A 16,143-nucleotide genomic window follows, 5' to 3' on the forward strand; every position below is an offset into this window, starting at 1 on the left:
CATAACTTTGGCTGTCATTTTCAGGTTGTACCATGTAGATGCCGCTTTTGTCATTGGCAGTGGTGAACATATAAGAATCAGCTGTAGGGCTCTGCCATCTGGCATTATCCCTGCAATCCACATGTTTGGAAAGGTTTCCATCCTCACCATTAAGTTCAGTCCTAGATGAATGCATCTCTGTTGTGTGCTTCATATACATGTCATATAAGTTGAAGAGCTCAAATTTTGATTGCCCTTTGAAAACTATCCCCTCAAATTTTGCGAGTCCCAATACATGGCAACAATATTTTTGATGTGCTGTACACAGCATGAGGACATCCTTCCAAAGTTTTTCCTCTGCATTTATAACACTCCTGTGTGATGCTGTTGTTCCCCTTATGGCTGCTAAGTGTAGGAGGTAGAACTCCCACGTATACTCACCTAGTGAGCAGTAGCGAAGGGCATTATTGATGTGGCCATATTCCCCATTGTCGTGCTCCTGACTGCGTTGTGATGCAGCTTCCAAGCTGCTTCTCATCATGCATATCTTGTTCAAGCTGCTCCTTGTCACTGTGGGTAAGTTTACTTTGGCATCCTTTTCTGTGGTTTATGGAGACCATACAATGCTGGATACTCACCTCCTCCTCAAAAGCTTTGTCCTCAAAGTTTGCATGCCTAGAAGGATCAAGTGTAAGTGCATCCACATCTTTACTTTGCTGGTCAACATCTGGGAGAAGTTTGAAAATTAAAAAAACAATGTATCTTTGTATGATATGGATGGTCTCCACGGGGAGTGTTAAAGTATAAGAGGTCTCATATAAGTGTGCAATGTACATATGGTGTACACGAATGAATACATGGTAGGTTGTAGAGAACTCTAGGAGGGACCTATGTTACAATGTGAATAATCCTTCTGGACTTTAGACAACCCACATTAGGGTTCAATATACATTCTATTATGTTCTTCAGTGTTTAAAGAGATAGAGTACATTTGCATAAACAATAGGCTGGTGGCGTGCAAATTAAATGCGCGAGGCTTTAATGCTAGTCACCACCTCTCAAACCTCATCCTTGGGCAGATGGGAGGGACACTTTGTGGGGATTGGTATGACTAGATTGATGTCGATGCATCACTGAGTCCCCAATAAGTTGGCTCCTCTCAAAGAAATGTGAACGACCTTGCCTTTACTTGGTCCACCTATTGTGCCTATGACCACAATGTGCCTATGACCTTGCTTTCACTTGGTCCACCTAATGTGCCTACAACCACAAGCATTTTTGCCCACCTAATATGCCTACGACCACAAATATCTCCCCCTATAGTCATGGAGCTCTATATGTCATGCTAGTGATTGCCTTTCAAGCTCCTCTATGCATTGATGAGCTTGAAAGGTAGTGGATAAACCCATGCAAAGGTCCTTCCATATCCTCATCAGGATCTCATCTGTAGGCCCTTTTGTGGAGGGCATTTGAATAATCCACTATGTGAGAGCTATAAAGTTCCACTATGTCGGGGATGTTCTTGAGGAGGCAATGCTACAACAAAAGCTTCCATTGCTCAAAGCATGGGGTAAAGTCGTGGACTATAAGCTTTCCTAGTAAGCCCAACTCTACATACAACCTTCCTTTGCCCAGGGGAGAATTGTTATCTACTAGGTAAGACAATCTCGAGTGTTGCGGCTGCCATCAGAACCAACCCACAAAAAGTAGCAGACAAGCCATTGAAGCTAGAAGCACCAAAAAGAGGCTACGTACTAGATGGTTCTTAACAAGAGTAAACTCAATTATTGAAGCTTTTAAAAAATACTCACCAAGATATCAAGGGCACTTGTTGCTTGGTTGAAATGTCAATCCCCACCCGAGATCCCAAGTATCTCACTGTCATGCCCACCTAAAACCTAGTACTTCTCACAAGAAAAAGAACAGTGTGTATCTATGAAGAGACAAATTGACTTATGCTCGATACTTGTTGCAATTGAGGCTGCACAACTCCTCTCTACTAGGCATGCAATGAGCTCCGTCCATGAAGTTTGACATGTTGTATGTAGACTTTGCATGAAGTAAGTCTTGGTCTTGGTGAGGTGTAGTGGCATCCTACCCAAATCTTGACTCATGTGACTTCAAATAGTATCGCAGAGCCTCCACCATAAGAGAAAAATCAAGGGAGCCAGGGGAAATCTCTAGTGAAACTAGCGAGAGAAATTTGGTGTCTAGCAGTTGGCTCAATATTGGCACAAGTACATATTAGAATTGCCTTTGACCTATTGTTTGGTGAACACAAGCCTTTCTATGGCTCTTTCTGCCAAGCTCACCCTATCATAGGAATTCCCAAAATTTTAATGGGAGAACCATGATTGGCTAGGAGAGATGGCATGAATGGTTATTAGTTACCACTTGTGAATGTCCCCCTAGGCTTAAGGCTTTTGTCTTCTAGACAGGGAAGGGGCATCATCCTAGCGTGAAAATTTATTGCAATGTAAGTTAAGGGGATTATCACAAAAAGATGGGGTGCGTTTTTTTGGCGAGTGTGCAAAAATGGCGAGCATGCTCTCTCTCTCTCTCTCTCTCTCTCTCTCTCCTCTCCCCTCTCTTGCACTCGCCTATCCGTGTTGCAGATGCCTTAAGTCGAATTAAAATGGTAAAGAGTTTATCGTTTACCAAGATTTCATCTGACCTATTTCAACCCTTGAGAGGGCTTTGTGCGATTGATAGTCCTTTCAGTTAGTATTAGCAGAAGGTCCAGGATGGGAGCTCAATGATTGACCAAGACTCAAGGATGATGCCACCTACTGTACAGGCAACAGAAGGTCACTAGATGATTCAGAATGGCTTGTTGTTCCTTAATGATAAAATTTGTGTACCTGATGTGTTGGATCTTCGATCCAAGATTCTTCGAGAGTGTCATGATGCACCTAGTGCAGGACATCATGGAGTACATAGGACTCTGTCTCTTGTGAAGCATACCTCTTATTGGCCTAAGATGTGTGCATTTATTGAAAACTATGTGGTAGGTTGCCGGATTTGTCAGGTTACCTAGACAGAACGCCTTAGAAGCACGGGTTTATTACAGCCATTGCAAATCCCAGGTAATAAATGGGAAGGTATTTCCATGGATTTTATTACTGGTTTGCCTAGAACGCGCAAGGGTCATGACTCTATTTGGGTCATAGTGGACCATCTAACAAAAATGGCTCGATTCTTACCTACTAAATTGACCATATCAGTTGTCCAGTTGGCTCACGAGCTTGTGGACCACTTGTTTAAGCTATATGGTTTGCCTTCTAACATAGTCAACGACAAGGACTCGAAGTTTACAAGTAACCTCTAGAAACTTGTTTTTGAGAAGTTGGAAACTACTCTAAGTATGAGTTCCTCAGATCATGCACAATCTGAGGGCAACCATTTGGTTGAAGATATGCTTCGGGCATATGTTTCTAAGAGATAGTCTTCATGGGAAGATTATCTCCCCATGATAGAGTTTGCTTATAACAGTGCAAAGCATTCGAGTATTGGTTACAGTCCTTTTATGCTTATGTACGGGTTTCAACCTAAGTCACCAGTTATGGTTGGGTTAGAGGGAATCCAAAATGACGCTGCAAAGACATTCTTGCAAGACATGCAAGAAATGTTGCAGTTTGCCAAGGAGTCTATTAAAAGTGCCCAACATCGAGACATATTTTATGCTAATAGACATCGTTCACCTAGAGAGTTCTCTGAAGGAACGATGGTATATTTGCGTATTCCTAAGGATTCAGGAGCCTAAGTACTGGTTTGGTTCTGAAGTTATCCCCCAAATACTGTGGTCCGTTTGAGGTTATTAAAAGAATTGGACTAGTTGCATATAAACTAGAATTGCCTCCTGATGTTAAAGTACATCCAGTATTCCATGTTAGTAGACTAAAAGAGTTACTGGGTCCAGATGATCAACTTGTTTCTCCTCAAGAAATAGAAGAAGTTACAAATTTGACTTTTATTCCACACGAGTCTGACAGTATTCTTGAATTCATAAAAGATAGCTTCGTAATCGAACTATCACGGAATACAAGATCAAGTGGAAGGATTGTGTTGAGGATGATGCAACATGGGAGACATTACCAAACCTCCAGAGGACATTCTTGAGTTTTTAGCGAACTCAAAAGTGAGTTCTTAGAGGAGAGGAAGTATGTCATGTGCACGGATTGTGTCTGACATGTGCCCTAGGCACATAGGACTAGCTCAGGTAGCCTGGGGAGGCTAGGGGCTAGGGGCTAGGGAGGTGATTCTTAGGTTGGGTTACAAGGGCAAATGGTACGAGTTAGGGTTTTGGCTATAAACAGCCGTTCGGGGCCCAAGTCTATATAAGGGGCTCAGGGGGCTTAGTTTTTAAGAGAGCAGGGCAGAGCAAGTGAGTTCTTCCCTATTGGTCTGGATCATCCTGGATTGTGTGTGGATGCACACCTACTCTTTAGATTAGCCCAAGGCCTAGCAGATCGAGATCCAAGGCTACTTGAGAGCACCATCTGGTGGTATGGGACACTAGGTTGGTTGGGATCATGGTTGGGAGATGTGCTAGTTGCCAACAGCTAGCTTGTGGCTCGAAGGGGGCATCCCAATCTAGGATGCCATGGTTGGGTGGTGAGTAAAAGCCTAGAGTAAAAGCCTACGGATTCCTTTATGGTTCTATGATTGGTTTCTGGTGTTTGTTTTGCAGGTCAGGTCACATAGGAGCAATGGGGTCGTGTCACACACACACACACACACACACACACACACACACACACACACACACACACACACACACACACACTCACACACATGTTGGGGAGTGAGAGAGAAGATGGGCATCATGGAGAAGAGTGTGGGAACCAAATGGCAAAATGTTCCATTGATTTGAGAGGAAGTCCTCTCTTTTATAGAATGGGAGAGAGGGTGGCCTAGACCATAGGTACCTCTCCTACATCAAAGGAAATGAATCCCTACATCATAGGGACTCCTAAATCAAGGGCACCTCCCCATGTGGGGGCCTTTGCATTACATCATTACTTATGTCATAATCTAGACACATCATAGGACTTAGCATGCTACACACACATGATCATAGGACAAACCCTTGATCACACAATTCCCAACATACCTCCCCTCAAGGGTTTGCCTCTTGCTATGTCAAGGATTCATCTAGGCACATAGTTTCATAAGCCATCTCATGGTGGTCAAGTATAAATCTATGGCTAGGATCTCATGCTAGCAAAGTTGTTCAAGGGTCAAGGTTTACAAAAATGGGATGGACCCCCCCCAAATGGTTATCTCCCTTACATGTACAAAGATTAATCTTAGGCCTTTGTGTGGACCTAGTTTCTCATGTCTACAAGAGGTACCATGAAGGCAAAGAGCCTCAAAATTAACCAAGTGATGATATAAAAAGCTTCAAAAGATAAAATCTGTATTTTCTTCTACCACAAAGTTTGTGACTTTATTTGTTGATGGAGTTCTCTCTTCAACTAGATTTTCCATGCTTTTGTTCTTCTCATTCCAAAACTTTTCTAAATGATTGTTCTTGCCCCAAGAAGTGCAAGGATTGATCTTGTAGCAATCTTTTTAAAGATGATTAATCTTTTCACAATGCTTCCATGCCTTGTACTTGCTCTTTGATGAATACTTCACTGCAAGTGCTTGTGTTTGCTCTTCACCCTTTCTTGAAGTCTTCTTTCTCTCCTCTTCTTGTAGAGCACTGATGATGCCCTCTAGTGTTGGTTGGGGAAGGTAGTCAAAAAATAATCATACTCTTCAAGAGCACATCCATAGCATCATCTTAAGTAACTAGAGAGTTGATTGATAAGACTCCTCAAAGTATTAACATGAGCTCCAAGAGTGTCTCCATCCATCTTAAGTTTAAACAACTTAATTTTCAAATTCAACTTAGAAGTATGAGAGCTAGCACCAAATAACACATCTAACTTATGTCAGACCTTAGAAGGGAATTCCAAACGAGAAATATGATGCACAAAATCATCTCCCAATCGTAAAGCAATGAGTGCATAAGAATTCTCTAGTCTTTTAGCATCTGCATGTATAGTTGAAGAAGAGTCACTTGCCTTCCCTTTACCTTTGGTTGTGGTGGATTCACCTTCTTGTGATGATTGATTCCCTAGCTTAACCAAGTACCACAAATTCTCTTTCATAAGCACAAATTTGAAATTCATTTGTGAAGTGTGAAAACCTTGGCCATTGAACTTGTCGATTTTAAAGGTGGCCATTGAGAGGGTCTTACCTTTATAATTAGGCAGTGTCTACTCTCTTACAAATGGTCAATCTTTCTGAACAAAGAAGTCTCCCTCACCATACAAATGCAAGTTATTAGCTATGTACTCAGAACAGTCCTAAATTCTTGGCATAGAAATATCCAATAGGCTTTTCCCAATGTCTCTTGGAAGCAGTTTTCTTTACCTTGATCTTTTTACTTCTTGTTGACTTGGACTTCTTCACATAGTTCTCATTAGAAGAACCATAAGAGCTAGTCATGGTTATTACTCAAATGCTCATCAACAATCATAGTGCATGTGCATCTTCAAATCAAAGAAGATACTCACAATGGAATAAAATACTATAAGAGAGTATTTGAACCAAAACTCTAGAATTAGCTGAGAATATTATGTCAATGAATCATCCCTAAGCTTGCATCAAGCATTCAACAACCAAAAATGCCAAAAATTATAGAGTATAGAGTAATTTGGAGCTCTTGATTCAAGCTCTGTGAAGCTTATATGAAGGGGGCTTTTATGCATAATTAATACTCTTATACCAAAGAATCTTCACCTACAAGGGCTGCCAAAAAAACATGCAGTGTTGCTCATGAGAACAACGCCTTCTCCAATTGGTTTTGATTTTTTTCTCCTCGCTCCAGCAATTCTTGGGCCTCAAACTTGGACATGAGATAGCTTGTAGTGTCATGCACCCATGGCTAAGAGGAATTGACAAATGGTTGCGACTATGGGTAGAATTACATGTGAAAGGTCGTTGAACAGAGGAAGTGTTGAAACGAGCGAAAGACAAGCATTGCTTAATTCCACCGGCGGGTCAGAGATTCACCCCAAGTTGAGGGATCTTCAGCTTAGAGGGCTGGCAAATGGCATAGAAGATGGAGAGAACAAAGCTAAGCAAAATCTAATGGAAAAGAGGGCAGAAATGTAAAAGAAGATGGAGGGTGGAGAAGAAGATGATGAGGTGGTATATTGAAGCTAGAATGGGCTAGGGGCTCAAGGAGGCTCTCATACCACATGTTGGGGAGTGGGAGAGAATATGGACATCATGGAGAAGAGTGTGGGAACCAAATGGAAAAATTTTCCATTGATTTGAGAGGAAGTCCTCTCTTTTATAGAATGGGAGATAGGGTGGCCTAGATCATGAATCAATCCCTACATCATAGGGACTCATAAATCAAAGGCACCTCCCCATGTGGGGGCCTTTGCATTATATCATCACTTATGCAATAGTCTAGACACATCATAGCACTTAGTGTGCTACACATACACACACACACACACACACACACACACACGATCATAGGACAAACCCTTGATCACACAATTCCCAACAACACACATACACACACACACACACACACACATGCACACACACACACACTCATTGAAATAAATTATTAGTCTTTCTTGTCAATGTTACACCACTAGACTCTCTCTCTCTCTCTCACGACATTCTCTAAACCTTTTGTATGCACTATCAAATAAACCATTAATTGTTCTTGTCCATATTATTGCACTATGACATTATGTGTGTGTGTGTGTGACTTTGCCATTGAAAAAAAGAGTTTACATTGCAAGTACCCCATGCATGAAGTAGATATGTTTGCATGATTAGTTTTTCTTGTTATTGTTATTGCTCTATGACATGCTCTCTATCTCTCTTTCTTTGTCACATTCCCATTGAAATAAATTAGTTTCCCTTGTCATTGTTATTGTGCTATGATAGTCCTCTATGTGTGTGTGTGTGTGCGTGTGTCCCTTTGTCACATTCCCCTTGAAATAAATTAGTTTTTATTGTCATTTGTTTTATTCCATGACTCTCTCTCTCTCTCTCTCTCTCTCTCTCTCACCTTCCCATTGAAATAAATTGTCATTTTTATTGCGATATGACTGTGTGTGTATGTGTGTGTGTGTGTGTGTGTGTGTGTGTGTGTGTGTGTGTGTGTGTGTGTGTGTGTCACCCCATTGAAATAAATTATTAGTTTCTCTTGTCATTGTTATTCCATTCTCTCTCTCTCTCTCTCTCTCTCTCTCTCTCTCTTTGTAGACATCCATCCCATACAAAGAAATTATTAGCCTTCTTTGTCAATGTTATTGCACTATATTGTTCTCTTAGTCTCTCCCCATGTCTCTTCCAAACACGTGCTTATATTAAGTCTCACCTTCACATTTAAGGATTGGAATGAATCTTGTCCATATCTTGAAAATATACCACTCAAAAATAATTTTTTCACTTGAAGTTGAAACTTGAGGTAACTTATGATGAAGCAAACTTCAAACATGAACGATTGTGAAATAGACTAGAAATTGAAACTCAAGAAAACTTGTATTTCTTAAGATATTAGACTATGGAGTCTTGCATAGATACGAAAATCACTACACATCCCAAAAGCTCTCCTTGAGTTTGAGTATGTCTAGAGTCTGATGTCTAGAGTCTGTGGGGAATAAGAGTGATATGTAGCACATTGGCGGACCGCATATTAGATGTAGTGTGTGTGAGTATGTGGCTGAGTATATAATACACACTTAGTCATTTTCTCAATGGAGCACTCTGATTTAGAAGTAATAGATAGAGACTAATAAGCCCCCTTCCACCATTCATGTATGCGGATGTGTGATTACATGATTCCTATCATATTTCTTGACAAAAAGTACTTGTGGACAATCTCTCGTAATCTTGCTAGCCTTTTTGGAGAGTGAGAGAGGTAGGGTGGTGGCTAAAAGGAAGGGGGATTGGGACCCCCCTCTACTTGGCATGATTTTTGGGCCACGTGTGTGGCTAACAATAGTTTAAAAAGGACGTATTATTTGTTTCCAAATCTCAAATATGATCATACAACTAGAAAGATCTTGAAAATTTGAGTAATTTTCCTTTTAAATCGCTACAATCCGAGTTATGCATCGAAAGTTATGACCCTTAGAAGTTTTGACTACATATAAGTGAAAAGGGCAAAAAAAAAAAGGGCCATGTGGCATTTAGGCAACCGAAGTGCCACGTGGAATCAAAATAGACACGTGTCTATTTTGATGCAACGTGGTACTTCGGTTGCCAAAATGCCACGTGGCCCCTTTTTTTTTTTGGCCCTTTTAACTTATATGTAGTAAAAACTTTGAAGGGTCATGCATAAGTCAAATTAAGTCGGTTCAAAAAGAAAAATTACTATGAATTTCAAGATCTTTCTTCTAGAGTGGTCAAGTTTGGGATTTGGCAACAATTGAAGGTCTATTTTAAGCTACAAAGTTTTAGGTGCTTTTTTTGGGAACAATGATGCAAGAGCATTTAAAAGAGGTGTGTGTGTGTGAGTATGGGCACACACATGCTCTCTCTCTCTCTCTCTCTCTATCATCTACCCTTCATCTCCCTTTTTCTCCCTTCTTTCTCCCCTTCTCTCCCCACATCTTGTTTCCTACCATCCTCTTTCTCTCTCTCTCTCTCTCTCCATTTCTATAGTTGGAAAAAACTTGACACCTGGGAAAAAACTGCCACATGACATTTTGACAATTAAAATGCCACATGGTAGCCTTTTTAAATAGTATAAATTAACTTTTTTTGGATGTCTTCTATTTGGGTTATGTATAGGTGTCTGGTGAAATTAAAAGAAAAGGAAAACCTAGTTGGATTGCTTTCAACTGGTAGGATCAAATGTATAGTCATGCTTGTTGGTAGCTTGCATGGTTGCCTTGTGTCCAAAGGACACTGCCGAGTGCGTGTGATCCCCATTCCCCCACATCCTAGCCACACATACCTCTCTTCCCCCAAAATGTCCCAAGAGGGATGATAGAGAGAGGGCGAAATCAAGACAATATATCCAAGGACACTAGGGCCACATTATTGCTTATGGGATTAAATCCCACCAATGCCATACGTCCTACTGTGTGATAGTTGCCAATAAACCATGCTCCCCTTAGCTCAATCGAGGGGTGAAGGCCAGCACCTCCAACACCCCCTTGTGGACAAACCCTAGTGTAGATAAATGTGACCAATTGGGAAAACCTAAGAGGAAACCTTTGTAGTTCTTTGAGAGAATACGAAGCAAGAGCCTGACCATCACAAAAATCCACCACACTCTTGTGGGGGTAGGGAACACCTAATCTGATACCATGTTGGTAGCATGCATGGCTACCACATGTCCTAGGGACAGCGCTGACTGTAAGGGGTCCCGATCCTTTGCCTCCTAGCCACACATCCCACTATCTCCCTGCAAAAGGTCCTTGGAGAGATGAGAGAGAGAGGGGTAATCAAGCCACTATATCCAAGGCCATTAGATTCACATTAGTTTTTATGGGATTAAATTCCACCAATGCCATGAGTCCTATAGCACAACACCCACCAATAAACCATGCTCTACTTAGCTCAATCCAGGGGGGAAGGCCACCACCTCAAACAATGCCTACTTGCATAATTGATCAACATAATACTTATAAACCGTTCCAATCTCTTAAGTAAAATGGTTATGTTTCTCCATATCCTTATCTTAGGCTTTTATATATATCCATAGTAAGACCTTGACCTACTTCACAAGAAAAATATTCAAGATATTTTTTGCACCATTCTCTTGCAATTATGAGAGAGAGAGAGAGAGAGAGAGAGGGGGGGGTAGGAGGGGAAAGAGAGAGAGAGAGAGAAGAGGGGGGGGGGATGAGGAGACAAAGGGGAGTTGAGAAGAAGAGAGAGTACATGTGAGATGAGAGCAACCTGCACTAGATATAACTCCAGAAATTTACAAAGGTAACACAAAGGAAAAAAGATACTACAAATATGTAAATGGTTGCTAAATCGTTTACAAACATGACACATGGCATTCACAGACATCACACACTTAGCTTTTGCTTGTTATTGCTTTCTATGCCTTCAATGAGGACATCCATCACCTCCTCACTCACGTTTTGCAGGTTGTCATCGCTTTCATCATTGTCTCTATCGTGAAATAAGACATAGAAAAAAAATCACATGAAAATAGCTATACAGAAAACTCATAATAATACTCTTTAACAATAAAATTAAAAACCCTTATAACTCACCATTTTGCATTTTTTCTTTTGTACAATGATCGCACAATAGTTCTTTTTTTTGTTCTATATCTTGCTTAACAACAGCAATCGTATCTGTTAGATATCAATGCTCCACTCGTGTAACTACGCGGGAACCAGCTAACTCTACTTGTAAGCCCCTTATACGAGGAGAAGGCATTTGAGTAGCTCGGTTATCTAGTAGGTCCTGGTTTGGACACCAGATGGGGGCCATGTGTGGCTTGATGGCTGGACGACTTCAGATAGAGTTGGCACACTACCAACTAGGCTATATGCAAGTGCGGGAAGGCATCCCATGATTGACCGCACTGAGGTAGATGGAGCATTTCTCGAGGCAACCCACTCTTGGATTGCGAGGCCCGTTTGGAGCCCCAGATGATCTCGGATGGCTGTGGGCCAAACGCTCAACGTAGGTTAGTTGCTCTATTTTGCGCCACGGTTCTATCGTGTGGTCGGTGGCCTATTTCGGGACCAACCCCCAATCGGCCGTTTTGGGCGGACTGGGTTGGTCACCCAATTGGGTCTAACCGATTACGACTGGTGGCTATATAAGAGCAAGCCCAGGAAGCCCATCATCATGACTGGCTACAGCAACCCTGATTCCTTAGCATTCAGCCTCCATCCTCTATTGTTTCCAGCATGCCATCGAAGCTTCTCTCATAGGAGCACACGGTTGGAGGCAGTGCCATCTATTGTATCAGTTTTACAGTAATCAAATGTTTGATTCTCTATACTATCTGCTTTTCTCTCTTGCATACAAGATCCTGTTATCTGTTGAGCACAGATGTATTGTTTTCTTACATGGTATCAGAGCTTGGGCTCTAGCAAGAAGATTTGGTAGTGTGTTTTTGTTTGCGACCAGATTGTGAGAGATGGCCCAGCCTGCAAGACTGCAAATCCCACCGTTTGACGATAGCGAAAAGTTGGACGGCACTAACTATCCACTCTGGAAGTTCAAGATGAAGACCATCCTAAGCATATACGAGCCTTGGGATACTGCTACTGGGGTGGATGTGAAGCCGGTTGTGAGACCGGATCCAACCAATGCAGGACAACAGATAGTACCAACTGCAGATGAGATTCTCGCATGGACAAGAAGAAATGCAGATGTGCTGTGTTCTATTGTTTGTAGTGTAAGTGACTCTGTCATGGCATTAATTCAACATGTCACCACAATGGGAGGAGGCATGGATGGTCTTGAAAAATCAATACGAGACCAGGAATCAGACGCGGATTCAGAATCTAGAGACTCAACTTGCGAATGAGAAACTGTCTGAGTTTGAAATGGCAGAGAAGTTCATCACCAGGGTGAAGAATCTGCGCGATCAGATGACTGCGATTGGCATCACCATCACCAGCGAGAATCTAGCATGAAGGTGCATATGGATTCTCCCACCAAAGTACGATAGTCTTGTTACAACACTGAATTCACAAACAAAAATCCACCCCTCAACTTTGAGGATTTCAGCGCAATGCTTCTGGAGGAGGAGATGCATCAAAAGATGAGGACTGGAGAAGATTCGGCTTTCTCGACGGGATCAAAGAAAGGTAAGGACTCTGGTAACCCATCTTCTTCTGATGATAAAAAGAGAAAGAAGAAGATCAAGTGCTTCTATTGCAACAAGCCAGGGTACAAGCAGAATGAGTGCAGAAAGAATATTGCAGATGAGAAGAACGGAGTAAAGAAAGAGTCTAACAATAGTGCATAGGCAGTACCAGTAGAGCTGTTCGTAGCAATTGAGGAGATTCGCACGGAGGTAGTTCATGTACCTGCAGATGAGCCTTGGATTATTGATAGTGGTGCATCGTGCCACATGACTAGTCGGAAGGATTGGTATACCTCTGTACTTCCGGTAGGGAATAACATCCTGGTAGCAATCAGCAATGATGCAAAATGTCCAGCAAAAGGAAAAGGTACGATTGCTCTCAAGTCAGATGGAGTTGTAAAACAATTGTCCGATGTTCTTTATGTGCCAGATATCAAGAGGAACTTGTTGTCCATTTCTGCGATCATGGATCGGGACCTTAAAGTTCAATTTAAGAATGGTGCACAGATTTTGGATCTTCAAGGGAAGGTCGTTGGTAAAGGTACATGGTGCAACAACATTTACGAACTCTCAACTTTCAATGCTCGAGCCGATGTGAAGAACACTAAGCTGTGGCATGAGAGGTTTGGTCATCTAGACCTTAGTTCTTTAAAGGAGATGCATAAAAGTGGAATGATTGCAGACCTACCAGAAATTACAGATCTGCTCGATGTATGTGAAGCTTACATGATGGACAATCAGCATCAGCATCCCTTTCCTAAAGAGGCCAGCAGGGCAAAGGCTCCTCTAGAGCTCGTTCACACGGACCTCTGCGGAAAGATGGAGATGGAAGCTTTGGGTGGTTCCTACTACTTCAAGACACTGATCGACGACTACAGTAGAAGGATATGGATATACTTCCTGAAGACTAACGATGAGGCTTTTAGTAAGTTCAAAGAATGGCACGTAATGGTCGAGAATGAAATGGGAAGGAAGGTGATAAAGTTGAGATCAGACAGAGGCGGTGAGTTCACATCAAGTGAATTCGAAAGTTATTGCAAAAGTAATGGGATCAAGAGGCAGAAACCCGTGCCACATACATCACAACAAAATGGAGTAGTAGAGCGCAAGATGCGCGTCATCTACGAAATGGGAAGGAGTATGATGAAAGGGAAAGATTTGCCAAAGTCTTTCTGGGTTGAAGCATATAACCCGGCAGTTTACATTCTGAATCGTAGCTACACGAAGGATGTGAATGGGATGACTCCACTGCATGCCTTTTCTGGTAAGAAACCTTCAGCTACAAATTTCAGAGTTTTTGGATGTGACTGTTTTGTGCATGTCCCTGATGCTAATAGGACCAAATGGGAACCAAAGAGCTGGAAGTGTATTTTCTTGGGTTATAGTGAAGAGGCGAAGGGTTACCATCTCTATAATCCTGTTACCTAGAAGGTTATAGTAAGTCGCGATGTGGTCTTCTCAGAACAGCCGCATCAATTAGAGGAGGATGCTTCCAAAACTAGGATATCCATTGAGTACAACCACCAATAGCACACCGAAATCCCCCAATGGTGCTTGGGAGGATTCAAGTTGAAGAAGAGGAAGAAGAGCCTGTAGAACCACAATGGCAATGAATATTCCCGAAGTGGGTAAAGCAACTTTTGGACGGGAGAGAACCTCCAGCCATTGAGGAGGAACCATTTAAACACCGTCGGTCCAAGAGATTAGAGGAGCAAAGAAGGGTGCAAGAACACTTGGTCAACTACGCTTTCATGATAGAGGTGATCCGTGCTAAAGAACCCGTGTCTTGAAGAGGCACAGGGTGATGATAGGTGGATGGAGGCTATGCAGTCAGAGTATGGCTCCATAATGAAGAACAACACTTGGGACCTTGTGGATCGACCACAAAAATGCAAGGTAATCGGAACCAAGTGGGTGTACAAGACCAAGTATAAGTCCGACGGCACGTTGGATAAGTACAAGGCTTGGCTCATGGCAAAAGGATTCGCATAGGTACATGGTTTTGATTATCAGGATACTTTTGCTCCCACAGCTCGACTAACCACAATTCGCAGTGTTTTGGCTTTAGCAGCACAAGGAAGTTGGCCCGTATTTCAGATGGATGTAAAATTTGCCTTTCTGAATGGAGATCTCAAGGAGGAGGTATATGTGGAACAACCACCAGGTTTTGTGATCCCTGGTTCAGAAGGTAAAGTCTGTAACCTGAAGAAGGCACTTTACAGGCTGAAACAGGCCCCACGAGCATAGTACCAGTAGATTGATGTCTACTTTTTGCAAACGGATTTAGGAGGAGCCCATCTGATGCGAATTTGTATATCTTCAGAGAAGGAGGCAGGTGTATGATCGTGGTCCTTTATGTGGACGACCTTGTCATAATAGGGAACCATGAAGAGAAGATCTCGCAGACAAAGCATTTGCTAGGGAGAGAGTTTGAAATGACAGACCTCAGATTGATGCATTTCTGTTTGGGGATTGAAGGTTGGCAAGAGCCAAAACAGATCTTTATCTCAAAGTTGAAGTATGCTAGAGAGATACTAAAGGCATTTGGCATGGCTGAGTGTAAGACAGTTGGCACCCCTATGGAGGTTGATGTGAAGCTCTCAAATGAGGATTCATCACCACTGGTGGACGAAGCGAAGTACAGAGGCTTATGGGCAGTTTGATTTACTTGTGCAACATGCAGCCGGACATCAGTTTTGCGACTGGTGTACTAAGCAGGTTTTCCAATAAGCCTCGGGAGAACCATTGGAGGGTAGGGATGCGGGTGCTAAAATACATCAAAGATTATGGCATCACCTATACCAAGGGCAACACCTTTACCAGATTCTGTGACTCAGATTGGGCAGGAGATGTGGATAGTAGGAGATTAGTGACAGGTTATTGTTTCTCTCTGATCTAGAGCTGTCATGGGTCAGCAAGAAGCAACCTATAGTTGCTCTTTCTTCTACCGAGGCTGAGTACAAATCAGCATGCTTTGCTTCTTGTGAGGCAGTGTGGTTGAGGAGGACTTCAGGGGACATAGGTGCAATAATACAGAACAAGCCTACATAGTTATCATGTGACAATCAGAGTTGCATGGCAATTGCAAAGAACCCTGTGTTCCACCCTCGCACAAAACACATTGACATTCAATATCACTTTGTATGCAAGCTCATCATGGATGGAGAGGTCGACTTGGTGTATTGTCCGACTATAAAGAATGCTGCAGACATCTTCACGAAGGCTCTTGGAAGAGACTTGTTGGAGAGACATCTTCATCGACTTGGCATTGGGCCGAAAAAGTAAGTTCACCTACAAGTCGACATTGAGGGGGGGTGTTAGATATCAATGCTCCACTCTCAAGTAAC

Source organism: Dipteris shenzhenensis, chromosome 30, assembly GCF_047967505.1.
Source record: "Dipteris shenzhenensis isolate YYH24624 ecotype China chromosome 30, Dip_SZ_1.0, whole genome shotgun sequence".
Taxonomy (NCBI): Eukaryota; Viridiplantae; Streptophyta; class Polypodiopsida; order Gleicheniales; family Dipteridaceae; genus Dipteris; species Dipteris shenzhenensis.